We start from the raw sequence: 16020 nt of genomic DNA, 5'->3' as shown, positions 1-16020 counted from the left end.
ACACCAATTGCACAATTACCTGTTCCTGTTATAACTGGGTCATATAAAGATGACATATATGCTATTTTCCCACTGATTAATTTACAAGATAAAGCATTTTCCAGAATGATAATTTATACTTCCTCCACAAAATTCATTTCTTTTATCAAACCCTCCAAACGTATCGTAACTATATCATTTTTCTCAAAATGTATTCCTACAAAAGACACTTTATTAAAAAGTACACCCCCCCCCCCAGTTTTTTACCACATTGCCCAAACGGTTACTACTATTTTTATTCAAGGCATTCCTAGTTCCGTTAAATATCCATTTAAGCAAATCAGCACATTTCCCATCCATATCTTGTTCCTAGCAACAACAACTATATTGTCTATGTATGTCAAAACTACTGATATCTCCATGTCCTTTTGCCTCACATATCCAGCATCTTTCATTTTATAAGCTACTTCACTCTCTAGTACACACATCACCAGTGCAAACAATATTCCACTCTTGGGACATCCTTGTCTTAAACCAAATTCCATGCATATTTCTTTCCTCTGTCACCCATTCACTAACACTCATTCTGTTATTCAGATATGCTGATATATACATAATTCAGAGTTTAAAACAGATATTCCAAAAGTTAAAAGCATAAGCATGCAAAAATGCAAAATAAAAACAGTATAAATCAAATATGATAAGCGCTTTCAACCTTCTATGAGGAATGTCATTAGATAAGATAGTAGTCCCGCCTTAAATAGAACTTGTTGCTCCAGTTGAGTCAAGCCTCCAAAAAGAAAGAAACAGCTGCTCTTAAAGTTAAATACCTGATGATATCACGCAAAACACCATATTTCAAATCAGCCAAATTACATATACCCTTACATGCTAATAATAGATGAGTATCTTATATTTTATAAGTCTTAGAACTGGGATAGCACAGAGAAAAGAAAAACTTTGTCTCTAATGCCTTCAGTTTTAATAACCATGATATCAAAGTCAATTTGTTCAGGCCAGGCCAATTATTGGCATTAGCAAAAATTTGCCATTAAAATTCATGCTGTGTGAGTGACCTCGGACCTCCTCTATTATCAACAACAATTTGTTGAAGAACACAAAACTTAAACGAATGGTGAAGATGAGAATGAATATGTTTAAATAATGCATGTCTCTTTGCCAGTCCCTTTGTATAGGTGTTCATTAATTGTCTTTTAATTGGCGGTCCGTCTTACCAATATAAAAGTTCAGAAAAAGAGAATAGCAAGCACAGTAAATCACCCCCTTAGAGGCACACGAAGTACTTCTCGATTGCAATATGGTGATTGTTAATGTTCACATAATTGCAAACCAATATATATTTGCAATATGTGCATACACCAGAAATGTTTATACCTATATTTAGTATTTTGCTTGGTTTCCTTGATTCAAAAGCAGCTCTTAAATTTTTAGCTCTCTTAAAAACCACATAAGGTATCTCACCCACCAATTCTCTTAAGTTGGTATCATTCATTAACAGACACCAATTCTTCAATATATTTTTAATTTCATAGTTATCAATAGAAAAATTTGTCAAGGTTGGTGATGCCTCATTCTGGGAAATTAAAGTTGTTTGTTCAGAACCAACATCCACATTAGAGTTGGTGGAAAAATGAGTCATCGTCCAAAATGGAAATGACCACATTCACAGTTATTAATAACTTCCAACATAATATAATTAATGAATTCAATAGGATATTCATGTTTCAAAAACATATTCTTATGAAGATCACATTCATCTAAAAAAGTATCATCATCTGTGGTCATATGGGCATCTCTGACAAATCGCCTTTTCACTACTGCTTTCTTTTGATGTATTTGGATGTAAACTATCAAAATCTAAAAAACTATTAGAACATGTTTCTTTTCTGTATATCTTTGAGGTAAATCTCCCATTGACTCTGTCCTTGGTCAACCAAATGTCCAAATACACCATGTGGGCATTGCTACATTCATGAGTAAAGGTCAAAAGGTCAGTAGTTTGATTCATATACTGAAGGAGACAGGATATGTCATGAGAAACACCATCCCACATGATGAAAATATCATCCAGGTAACAGTTCGAGTAGGTACAGGAAGCAAAAAACTCTGACTCAAATATGAATTTCTTTTCCCACTGTATCATCACTATGTTGGCAAATAAACCACTGCAGGCTGCTCCCATTGCTATGCCTGTGCACTGGATAATTAAGTCCTCCTCAAATCTAATAACATTGATTTTAAGAACAATTCTGAGAAGATTCTCAGAAATATTTTTTGGCCTTGGGTGACACCTAAATCTTTAAAAAAATGACATAAATCAGTACAAACCCACCTGATGTGGAACAATAGAGAAAAGATCACTGACATACATTGTAGTAAGGATATATGAATCTTTGTAGGGCAATCTCTTAATCCTGTCCCAAAACTTCCAGGCATCTTTACATATGTGGGTTTCTTGAGTAACTAGACTATTCAATTTTATATCCAAAAACTTAGCCAGGGATGCATGATACATCCTCTCCCATGTACAATCAGATACATGGGTGGTTGATCTTTATTTTATGTATTTAGGGAGACCAAACATAGTGGGTATTTTGGGATCCAATACAGAAACTTAGTTGAACTCATTAATCAAAATACATTCTTCAATAAAAAATTGTTCAAATTGTTTCTGATCTTATGATAAGCAATATTACATTCACTCAACAAAACACATTCATAGGTATATGCATGTAATAATATAATTCTACCTTACATCCACAACAGTTAACTTTCCCTTACCAATATTATATGTAGTATTTCCACAATTTTTGCACAACACAGAGACTACAAAACAATTTTCACTTTATAATTTCTACATTATAGTTCCACATTTTTATCTGTTTGCGGTCTTTCTTCGCTTGTCAGGAATCTAACATTGTCTGACACAGGGCTCCTTAAACTATAGGTGAGGAATAAAGTGTATGATGTGGTTGGTTGCCCCAGCATCAGACCTAAAAAATGTGCTATTACTTAGTCGAGGGTTTTCTGGCAGAGCTTGCATGTGTTGTGTTGCACGACATTCACTATAGCCTTTGTTCTGAGCATTGTACCCCTACTAACAAGATATGTACGTTGCAGTGCACATACCATCATGTGACACAACATCAGCAAATGCTGCCCAAAACACCTAGGCTCAGACCTGAGACTATTGTATGTTTTAAATTGCAATGTTTTACTCTACCAAGTTTTCTGCTCTAACAGAAACATAAGTGTTTAATTGCAGCAAGTAAAGATGAAAGCCCCTTGATAATATTTTTCCACCATCACCGCCATATCTGTATGTTAGTGTGAATACCATTTTTTTAAATTAAGTACAAACAGTTTCATTTCATAAAATAAAACTAGTGTTTAAGAAATTTCTATACGTATTTATATTTTAGGACAAAAATATTTTTTGTTTACGGATAAGTGGCTAAATTTAGACAGAAGTCATAAAAATACAGATGATAATGTGGCATAGTCTTCACCACCAAGTTGTAGTACACAGAAAGTGGTACCTAATTCAACAAAAAAAAGAAAATATGTGGAATCATTATTGCAATATGGATTTACTTAAAATAATCATGATGGTGTGGAACAACTTCTTTGCTTAACTTGTAATAATGTTTTGGCTGCAGAGAGCATGAAACCATCAAAACCAAAATGACATCTTGATACCAAGCATTCAGCCTACTCCAGTAAACAAAAGGAATATTTTGAATGACACTTAAATTCTTCAAATAAAAAAAGCGAATTTTTTCAAAATGTGTTAATGTCAACGAAAAATATTTCCTTGCATCTTATGAAGCTACTTATTTAATTTCAAGAACTAAAATGCCCTACATGATATGAGAAGATCTAGTATTGCCTGCAGCTATTAAATGTCATAAATAGTTCATTGCAAAAAGTATGGAGATGAAATTCTTAACATTCTTTTATTGAATGATACTGTTTCCGAAAGAATTTCTGAAATTAGCATGACCAATTGTAGCAGCATATTACCAGGCTTAAGGACAGCCCAACATTTGCAATTCAGTTAGATGAAGAAAATGATATTTCTAACATGGCACAGTAGTTTGTTTATGTAAGATATGTTTATAAAGAAAGCATACATGAAAAATTGTGTTGTTGCCCTTTTTAAGGGCATATAAAAGAGGAAAACACATTTTAAAGTAGATGAATTTTTCACAAATGAAGGTTTACATTGCATTAGTGCCTGTACAGACAGTGCTGGAGCAATGGTGGCTGAGAATGTTGGATTTGTAGCAAAAGTATAAGCTGCTGGCAATAAACACATCAATTTTACTCACTGCATGATCCATTGGAAGTTACTCAGCCCAAAAATATCACCAGAGTTAGATGTTGTGCTTTGCAATGCTATCAAAATCATTACCATCATTAAAAGCCATGCCATTAACAGTAGTCTGTTAGACATGGACTCTGATTATAAAAGCTTATTACTACATGCAAGAGGTAAGGTGGCTTTCAAGAGAGAGAAGTTTAAACAGATTATTGCTGTTGAAAGATGTTATATTTTGAGTGAGCAGAAATCCGATTGTGTTGATTTTTTTACAATTGCATGGCTTTTAAAAGTGTTATTTGTCAGATATTTTTAAAACACTCAATGATTTAAACTTGTTGCTTCAAGGAAAAGATTGGAACATTTATGTTGAAAGACAAAATTGAAAGATTTATTAAAAAGTTAATATATGGAAGAATAAGGTAGAAAATGATTCTTATGAAATGTTTACAGCTAGAGATTTTATACTTGAAAATAGCCTTCCCAAAGATGTAATTGTAAAAGTTATAATCGGTCATTTGAAGTGTCGAGATAATTTTAGAAATACTTCCCTTCAAATTTTGATTCTAAAAAACAGATCTGGGTTCATAAACCATACTCAATTGAAATGAAAAACGTCAGTCATCTGCCATTAAAAGGTCATGAAGAATTTGCTGAGTTATCAAGCAACATGGGTTTAAAACTTGAGTTTTCCAGAAAAACATTAAAGGATTTTGAGCTTGGTATTAGGACAGAATTTCCAACAATTTCTGAAGTGGCCATAAATATACTTCTAACATTTTGTACCATGTATTTATGCAAAGCAGCATTTTCAGCATTGACAATTATAAAATCAAATTACCAATCAAATCTGAAAAACATTGAAAATGACCTGTGTCCTGCACTATCAAATATTCAGCCAAGATTTAATTCTTTATGTTAGAATAAATAAACACATTTATCTCATTAGTATGCAAATTTGCTTTTGTCTTTAATAAATGGTAACAAGTGGTAAAATTATATGTATACCAAAGAATTGTTTTGAAATAAATGTCTTTTTGATTTATTGTCAGCAAATGTATTATTTTTATATGTATTTTTTTATCTATATATTCCAGGTCACGTAAAATTTTCCTCTTTCAAAAATTGGGTCACGAGTGGAAAAAGTTTACAAAGGTCTGGTCTAAACATGCACTTTCACATCATTTTCATTAAAATCTGTTTTTAGTAAAGGAAAACAATTTTCTTCAGGTATATCTGTCACCTATTTACATAGCCAACTATTATAATCTTTTTCTTTCATTTTTTCCAATTCCATAAAAAAAGTTCTGTATTTGTCTTTAATCTCCACCATTCTATCCATTAATTATAAAATGATGTCCTAGATATATCTTCTATCCATAGCTGGTTGCTTTCTTTATTAAACACCTTCTGTTCTACATTTTGAAAAAAATGCACTATTTATATACCTTTCTCTAAACAATAAACTTCATCCAAATAGCTTTATGATCTGCAAAAAAAAAAAAAAAAATTCACACCACCACCTCTTACACAAATACCTTCTAATAAAATGGAAAACAAAAACTGTATTTCACTTTCAGTATTGACCCTTAATATGTACATTTGTTCTTTGGCCAAATTTTCATTTTACCATACCATATCAGTTCTCTGACATTAATGTCATTCCCTACAATACTACAATTAAAATCACCCATCATAAGAATAATATCCATATTAACCAATACATATGGTTTTAAATGTTCAAAAAAGTCTATTAGACCATTGACACTGAGGAATAAACTATGAACTTCCATACCTCCTCTTATTGCAATAACTCTTTCTCCTAATACAATACAGAATGTTTCATTCTCCATTAAAGAAAAAAAAAGCACCCATGCATCTTTTTTCCCACATTCCATATTCTGTCCTCTTCATAAAGGTTTGAACTGCAATCTATCTTTTTCAAGGATAAATACTATACCTAATAAAAAATTTTAGCATCACACTGTATACAACATTCTAATATAGGTTTTTCTAATGATTAAACAATTACTACTCCCCGAAAAAAAACACACATTATTCTTGTCATTTTTCTTGATCTTAAGGGAAAGATTCTTAAACTTCTATTTTCTCTTACTTTAGTAATAAACATACTTTTTCCATCACAAATTGTACCTTTTTTCTTCCATGTCTGATTTCTTATTCTCTGTATCTTTACATATTTTCATTATCTTAAATTTCTTTAATCTCCCTTCTTTTGAGGTAACTTTATTATTTTCATTATCTCTCTCCCAGTTCTTTATCACTCTTTTTCTTCATACTCTTGAGTTTTACCTGTACTTCCAGTAACATTTTCTTCTTGTTTATTGCATAAAACCAAAAGTGCCCTCCTTGATTACACAATTCATACATTTTATACACACTCTCATATGACCCTTTTCTCCACATTGATTGCATTTAATCTTTATACATTTATAATACTTCCAAAAAAGTAATTAATCTTAGGTTGTTGTCCCACATATTTGACAGTTCACACAAACCAAAATCTGCGTAGAAAACCAAAATAAACACAAAACAGGATGCGTTCCAAAACAGCAAGTAACTCTATATTGCACAGCTGCTAATTCAATATCCAAGATGCAAAGTATATAATCCAAAAACACCACTCTTTATTTAAGCTCAATTCACAGGCTTTTTGTCGTGACATGCAGACTTCTTCAGAATTAACGGAAAACAATTACAAAACCAACCACATGCTTTAAATACAACATTTAAATTGAAAATCACATGGTTCCCGAATTTAAACAGAACCAGCTGTCACCGTACTTACACAATCACTGTGTTCTAAAAAACAATATTTAACCTTAGTTACACTTGGCGTTTAAGCTATATTAAAATCTTATACATATATATTTAGTAAAACTTTAAAACAAACTTAGATTGCTTTAAAACAAAATCACTTATATGCATACATATATACAAATTGTTATAGGAAACATTATTTGAAGAAACCTTCAAAAGAAGATATAAAAAATAACATTAAAAAACAAAAAATAACCGCTCAGTTTGTACCTGTTACAATTGAAATGCTGATGTTAAACACTAAGTAAACTCTACCCGAATCTGCAGCTAACAAAACCTCATGGCACCTGTATTTATTTATAAAAGATCACCAAGCTTTTGATCTTTTATAAATAAATACAGGTGCCATGAGGTTTTGTTAGCTGCCGATTCGAGTAGAGTTTACTTAATGTTTAACATCAGCATTTCAATTGTAACAGGTACAAACTGAACTGTTATTTTTTTGTTTGTTTGTTTGTTTGTTTTTTAATGTTATTTTTTTATATCTTCTTGTGAAGGTTTCTTCAAATAATGTTTCATATAACAATTTGTATATATGTATGCATATAATAAGTGATTTTGGTTTAAGGCATTCTAAGTTTGCTTTAAAAGTTTTACTATATATATATATATATATATATGCATACGATTTTTAATATAGCTTAAATGCCAGGTGTAACTAAGGTTAAATATTGATTTTTAGAACACAGTGATTGTGTAAGTACAGTGACAGGTGGTTCCGTTTAAATTCGGGAACCATGTGATTGTCAATTTAAATGTATTTAAAGCATGTGGTTGGTTTTGTAATTGTTTTCCCTTAATTCTGAAGAAGTCAGCATGTCACAGACGAAAAGCCTGTGAATTGAGCTTAAATAAAGAATCGTGTTTTGGATTATATACTTTGCATCTTGGATATTAAATTTAGCAGCTGTGCAATATAGAGTTACTTACTGGTTCGGAAAGCTTCCTGTTTTGTGTTTATATTTGACAGTTCACTAATTCCATTTACAAAAATGAACTAAGTAAATGTTTAACTAAATCCTTTCAGTCTTTATTGCAGACTCTACATCCTAATCACCATTCCTTAAACCTCTATCAACATTAGATTTTTGAAACATTTAAAGCAGAACAACATAAATCCTGAAAACATTTTTAAATCCTATTCTTCAGTTTCATCAAGTTGTAAAATGAACATGAATTGTTTCTGTAAGCTTGATACCCAGTCCTGAAACAACATAATTATTAGAGGGAGTAACTTTTTTTTTTTTTTTTTTTACTTTCACATAACCATAAAAATTTGTCTGTAAAAAATAAGTCTCAAAAGATTCAACACAGAGTCGTTCATTTCCCAAATATATAAACAATCTTATTTTTTTTATGTAAAGCCCCAAAACACAATCATTTTGTCCTATATATAATATCTCTGAATTACTGAGTCATTTTTATTTCAAATCCTCACTATAAATCTTCTCTCTTTTTTTACAGATATCATAGCATTGTTACATCACAGCAAGAGGTTCTCCCATTCGATTCTCAGCTTGGCTTGGGAGTGCCTTCTGTGTGGAGTCTGCATGTCCTCCCCGCGGTTGGGTAGCGTTCGAAAGACATGTAAGCATAAATGGGCGTGCCTTCGTTGAAGGTTTGGCGTCGAGATGGCACTTTGGTGTTTCTTAAAAATCTACTGCCAATCATTAGCAGAGCGGAGTTCCTCTGTGGCGACCCCTTACCGGAAAAAAGCCGAAAGACAAACAACAACAGTGCATTTTGAGCTGTCTCTCCATTTTTTTTCTGATATCATTTAACTTTACTGCTGCTCTTATTTGTCTCAAGTACACCATCATAATCACCCTTGTTATCTGACAGTCTCTTAATTATCTCCAACCATGAATTTTCTGAATTATCACCAGGATATTTTTTATCCAATAAACTGCACAGTGGGGAATCAGATAACCCATCTGATGCCAGTGCAGTAAAAATCCCTACAGCATCTACATTCAAAAACTCAGCTAAGTGCTGACTATTTGTACATTTCTTTTCAATTCATTTTTCTAAACAAATGCCCACCACAGTGCTACCATCTCTACGTTTTGCTATTCTTGCACATATACCATATTGCCTCTGCAGCCATAAATGATGCAAGAATGCAGCAATTAACTTATTAACAAGTAGCCAACGTTTCCTGATGTCCTAGCCAAATTTCCTTTAGTAGTACAAGCACCATCTCAGTTTATCCCTAAAAATAATCTGCTAGTTTACTGGGACTAACCTGGCCAACAAAAGATTTATTTATTTATTTTTATTTATTTAACTTTTGTTTACCGGGAAAGTCAGACTGGGTCAGGAACCCATTTCCAGCAGAGGCCCGGGGAGAAGAGCTCCAAATGATACAAGAAAGTTAAGATTCTTTACATGAACAAGATAAAAAAACAAGTATTAAAGCACACATTAATAATAACTGAATACTAAATAAGTACAGAGAGGTAGATGGAATAATAAATACAAAATAAGTACAAAGAGGTAGATAAAATAATAAAATATGCACTAAATTATATATATATATATATATATATATATATATATATATATATATATATATATACACACACACACATATCAGGTAGGAGTAAGGTAAGGAATGAGAATCAGAACATTAGATGCAAGTAGATGCTTAGAAGGATGTGAAAGTTAAGGGTGTAGAAGTATGGAAAGTCTGTTAATCCAATGTGCTAGTGGTTAGAACATGAAATTCCTGTTTTAGGGATAGAAAGGAAAGCCCCTAGAGAGTGAATGGAGTTCACCTGTTAGGGAAAGAGATGAATAAAAATGGTAGCTATTATCATAGTGACTGCTGTATATGGATTGTGCTTCATAGTACTTGATAGATGGTTTAATTTTCTAGTAACTAAGAAGGAAAAGTAGCATGAAAGGTAGTAGAGACATGTGTACAGGCTAAAGAGACAGAGCTGACTTAGATGTGTATAGGAGTACACTAGGATGATAACGTTTAGTTACCGTGGAGGTTGGAGGTAAAGTAGTATAGCATATACTGAATAACAGAGTTAGCTACTGCAGTATGTTGATTATAAGAGTTAGCAAATAGCTGCTTAACTATGATATATGAATATGCAGTCGTAAAGAAATGAGAAGAAGGTTGGCTATAATGTGACTAATATGGAGTAATTAGTGTTAAAGTTAGTTAGGGTGAAGGTTGAAAAATAATATGGGTAGTTGTGAGGGTTAGTACTAGGTGTGGATTTGATATGTAGTGGATAGCAAAGTTTAGTGTTTGGCTGAAAATAGGAAAGATGGTTCTCAGTATTTGTAGTATGTTAGTTGGAGTGTTTATTTGATCAGATTGTTACTTCTTGGTAGGAAACACTGTGATTGACAGTCACGTAATTTTTGATAGGTTAATTGAAAGAAAGGATGGATTAAGATTAATATAATGTAGAATAAGAAGTAGTAGGTGGGAACTGAGGGTAGGTGAGCAGTGTGAACACTAATGGGGTTTCACCCAGCCATGTGGTGAGCATTTCAGAGCCATTTAGTTAATGGTAGATATGGCAGGTAAGTGTAAAGTATCTATACATTAAGCAGAAACCTGTTACTGTCTCACCTTACTTAGTTTCACAGAGCACACAAAGTTACTTTAGGAATGTAAATGGTGTCACAATTTCACTTTTTATTTTTTTGATTTGCTTTTGACATGAACATAGAAAAATAAAAAAGCTCTTAAAATAATTGTGTTAATGGATGATTTATGGAGCATATTAAAATCTTGGAAAGTGAGAGGATGCTTGAGGAATGGAGAAGTGCATTGGTACTGATTTTTAATAAGGGTGATGTGCATAGCTGTAGTAACTGAAGAGGGATAAACTTGATCAGCCACAGCATGAAGTTATGAGAAAGAGTTTAGGTTGAGAAAGGAGGTGATGATTACTGAACAGCAGTACAGTTTCTTGCTGGCAAAGATCACTACAAATGTGATGTTTGCTCTGAGAGTGTTGCTGGAGAAATATAGAGGAGGTCAGAAGGAGTTGCATTTTGTCTTTGTGGACTTAGGCATATGACTGGGTGCCAAAACAGGCGTTGTGGTATTATATGAGGAAGTCAGGAGTAGCAGAGAAGTATGTAAGAGTGGTACAGGATATGTAAGAGGGCTACATGACAGTGCTGAGGTCTACAGTAGGAGTGACAGATGGGGGTCAAGCTGGTGGTGGGATTACATCAAGGATCAGCTCTGAGCCCTTTATTTGTAATGATGATGGACAAGTTGATAGATGAGATCAGACAGGAGTCCCCATGGACTACGATGTTGGACTACGAGTGTCATGCAGATGACACTGTCATTTGTAGTGAGAGTAGAACAGGCTGAGGAGAACCTGGAGAGGTGGAGATGTGATTTAGAGAGGAGAGGAATGAAGGTTAGCAAAACTGTGTGTGTGAATATGAATGAGAGGGAGAACAGAGGAATAGTGAGGATGCAGGGAGTAGAGCTGGCAAAGGTGGATAATTTTTAAATACTTGGGATCAACAGTTCAGAATAATGGTGAGTTTGGAAGAGAGATGAAGAAGAGACTGCAGGAATGGTGAAGTGGTTCGAGAAGATTGTCAGGAAGGATTTGCAAGAGACTGGTACTAGTAAGAGTGAAAGAGAAGATCTACAAGATGATAGTGAGAACAGCTATCTTATATGGGTTGTAGACAGTGGTACTGCTGAAAAGAAAGGAGTCAGAACTAGAGGTGGCAGCGTTAAAGATCTTAAGATTTGCATTTGGTGTGACGAGGATGGGTAGGATTAGAAATGAGTGTATCAGAGGATTAGCTCTGGTTGGACAGTTTGGAGACAAAGCCAGAGAGGCATGATTGCATTGGTTTGGACATGTGTTGAGGAGGGATGCTGGGTATAAAAGAGGAAAGCCTAAGATAAGGTTTATTGATATGGTGAGAGAGGACATGCAGGTGGTTGGAGTGACAGAGCAAGATGCAGAGGACAGGAAGAAATAGAAACAGATAATCCAATGTGGTGTCCCCTAATGGGAGCAGCTGAAAGAAAAAGATGTACTATGCTGCACAATTAGTTCAGTATACTCAACTTGCAATAAAAGAGAGAACTGTTGACTAGGGAAGGCCAAAAAAGAAAGAAGAGCGTTCTACATTCTATGATTATGCTAACTACATAGTTTTATTTATTTGACATAAATACAGGAGTAAGCTGTTAGATACATATCTGCCATGAGATAAAAGTAGATTTGCTCTGCTGATGGATGCAATTTGTTTGTGGTCATGTTTGCTTCTATTTTCTGTAAATTAGGGGATTTTCTGTACTGTTTTACATAGAGTTTCCATTACAGGCTCTGAAAGTAGAGAAAATAGTGAGGTATGTATCTACATGTAAAGTAGTATTTGATAATCAGCAATGATATGTGAGAGGTAAGGGTTAGATAAGGCATAAAGTTAAAGAGTTGACCTGCCTGGTGATGAATACTACTGGGAACATTACCGAAGATAGTAAACCAGTAGGCTACTGAAAATGGTGACAACACCTGTTTAGAAGCAGAACAATTCTGTTAGCTGTGAGCTCACAGCTGAAAACTGTTTAACACAACCATTATAGGTTTCCTGATACTGTTAAGCATTGTGTCATCACTACAGGCAAAGTATTATCTTACCAAGGGATATGCATCATCTACTACAGTCAAATATATTAATTAGTAAATTTATTTGTGAGTAACTACTAAGTTAATGTTTCATTGATTCATGAGAAATCGCTAACATCATTATCCAGCACTATAAACTGAATTGTCTAGAATTATCCCACCAACAAAATTATACCCAAGTTAACTTAACACAAAAAAATTATATATAATCCCACTTCCTGTCCAGCTGTAAGTGAATGAAATCTGCCACCACTGCCTGCCAAGACCTTTGGTCTTCTGGCAAAAACTAAATGACCCCTATAAGTCTTATAAAAACTGTGGTCAAAACAACAAAACTCTGGAATACAATCCTGTACCAATCAGGGCAATACAGAACATTTAAGCAGCAACTAAAAGTATTCCTCTCCAACTCCTGGCAAAAAATTTGAGCTGCTTTTTCTGTAATATCTGTATATATCCTCTCTGTCTCATTTTCCGTGTTTTTATTTATTTTATCCTAACTCTAATTTCCCTTGCTCTTAATTTGCTTTTACTTATTTCTCCTGCCTGTCATATCTACTCCACTTATTACCTCTAAGAAATATTTCCTCACTCTCGCCTCTCTTCCCCTCCTCTTCATTATGTACTGTTTGAATTTTTCCACTCATTTGTTTTATGAGTGAGTAATGAAATCATGGACTTATGTCATGTCGACACATTCCTATGTTATATGCTAAGTATGTATCTTGTTTTAATGATATGCTTACATTATTCTACATGTTATATGCATATTAATATTTGAATTCATCTATATACCAACAATATATTGTAATATGATGCCAGGTTTCACCTATGTTTATGTATTTTCTATTCTCTTCTCCCCAGGCCTCCACTGAAAATGAATAAAATTAGCCAGTAAACAAATGGCAATAAGTACAAATTAATAAATGGTAAGGATAAAAACATGGAATTGTTACACACATACCTTTGTCTATTTAAACAGTAAGTGAAATCTATAAATACGATAAGTTATTTGGTGCGTCGCTCAGAAGCACATTTTTACACAATGATTCCACTTGCGGCAATAAAAATCAGCACTTATGACGGCAAATCATTTTAAAAAAGCAAAAAAAAGATAACATTTTTAGTGATACTAAAACCAGTTAATACAAACAAAACCACTGCAATTACAGTATTAGCTATACCTTTATATCTTCATTAATACATAATTGTTCTACTGCATTAGTTACATGTACATGTACCACATAGCTTTTTTTTTTAAGTGCTCTCTTTCAGAAAAATATCAATACTGTGACATATCCTTAAAGCACTAACACATCTACCAAACCATAGCAAAATTAAACATAAGAACCTTTAACAACAAAAGATACGTAGGTCAGGAAAATGGAAGTTAATCACTAAATACTTCATCCAGGTCAAAAACAATATTAACTCCATAAATCTATATGTACACATTATGCCCACAACAAACTTTGCATAAGTTCATTTAGAAATTTAGACCATAAAAAGCACTGCTTGAAAAGATGAAATGCATCAGTGAACCTGTTGTTAAGCTTTAAAAACAGATTAGTCTTAAAGTAATAGATGTCACAGTATATTTAACTTAAATACTCTTTAATGTAAGTGGTCTTCACCCATTTTTGATTTCTGTCCTACTAGGTATATGTGCCTTTCTCATGAAACTACAGGATTATTGAGGGGTACCACATTAAAGTTGCAACTTGTTAGCAAAGCCATTTGTAAGCAAGTTCTAAAAAGGCCAATTTTTGCAATGGATGAGAAAAATTTGTTTCCATAAAGCAGGCAAGCAATACTTTGTTCGGATATGATTTCACTCAAGTCATCTGTTATATTAATAAATAGCATATTAAGATGCTACACTTTAAGCAGTATGACATAGGCTTGTTTACAATTTAGAACATGATAAAGGTTATTATGAAATCATAGCTGCGAGGTGCCTTTTGCTCTGAGCTTATAAATACTTAAAATGTAAAGTGAAGTTATTCGTTCATGCTGCAGTGAAGCTTAAATGCATCAAACATGAAAATTAGCTTATTTTATTTCACTGGCATGTGGGAGCTAAGGGTTAATTCCACTAAGCAAGTAAAATCAGTTTTAAGGGATTTGTTATTGATCATTGAAACTTATAAAGGTAACGTTTATCTAAAAGGATAAGAAAAATGAAATAGGATGACATATTCAGGACTAAAGTCAGACAAGATTATTTCTTATATTACTGGCTACTCATGTCATCCTACAGTTATTTTAAAATAAAATACTGTAACATGCCAGCAAAAAACATCAACCCTTCTAGTATACTCAACAGCAAAAAAAAAAAAAAAAGTTATTTTAACCATAAAATTAAGAAAACATAATGGATGGCTAATTTAATTAGGGATCAGTTTTCAGGAGTAGTAGCTGGGATTGCATTTTTTCTTTCATTCTGCATACATTAGGGGAATTGTGACTTGGGATACAGAATATTTAATTTTAATTACTTATGTGATAAGCAAATGGTACAGGGAATTGTCTGTTATTAAAGACAAAGGGCCCAATTCCAAAAGACTTGCTGTCATTATACTAACATGCTCAGTGCAGGTCTGGTGTATGCCTGTTTATAGATGGGCCTTGCACAAAAGTAGGTCACTTACACTGTGAGCATGTCTTCTGAATCAGGGCAGATTTATACTGAGATCAAATCCTTTGGAATCTAACCCTTTGTATTTTAATTAATGCAAGATATAGCAGGTGATTTATTATTCGGCATAGTTACCTAATTAATAATGGTGCAATGGAATGTTAATTTGTGTTATGATAGTTGACTTTGTCATATCACCACTGAATTCTGTCATGTAAGGCATGGAAGACTATACAATGGGGGCTACTGAGACTTTCACTCCTAATTGTTAAATTTGGAAAACTGGTTCTTGTGCATATTCTGGAGGTATACTATAATAAAGTGTGTATTAGATAAGTAAATATGTTTGCAAATGTCATGACAATTACTTTGAATAAAAATTCTCAGTGATTTTTATGTGCATGTTTCTATAAATTTAATTTGTCTGGGCTAATGCTCATGATGATAAATGGTTTAGTTGGTATCATACTTAATTTTATTAAATAGTCTCAAAAGAAAATGGAATGATCAACAACCTATTTTATTTAAGGACTTATCCATGTCGATTAGGTAAGGATTTATTCAATACTGTTAGGCTTTGA

At 33.1% G+C, this 16020-nt stretch overlaps 1 protein-coding gene across 1 annotated transcript in view; it reads right to left on the bottom strand.

Annotated features, from left to right (window-relative positions):
• Window positions 1-16020, bottom strand: part of TCERG1L (transcription elongation regulator 1 like) — a 2969407-nt gene that overhangs the window by 1644552 nt on the left and 1308835 nt on the right. The gene's annotated exons all lie outside the window — the stretch shown is intronic.

This window comes from Protopterus annectens, chromosome 14.part0, assembly GCF_019279795.1.
Source record: "Protopterus annectens isolate FY-2018-M chromosome 14.part0, PAN1.0, whole genome shotgun sequence".
NCBI classification, from domain to species: Eukaryota; Metazoa; Chordata; order Ceratodontiformes; family Protopteridae; genus Protopterus; species Protopterus annectens.
The sequence above is the reverse complement of the archived record's forward strand: the minus strand, read 5'-3'. Positions and strand labels throughout refer to the sequence as shown.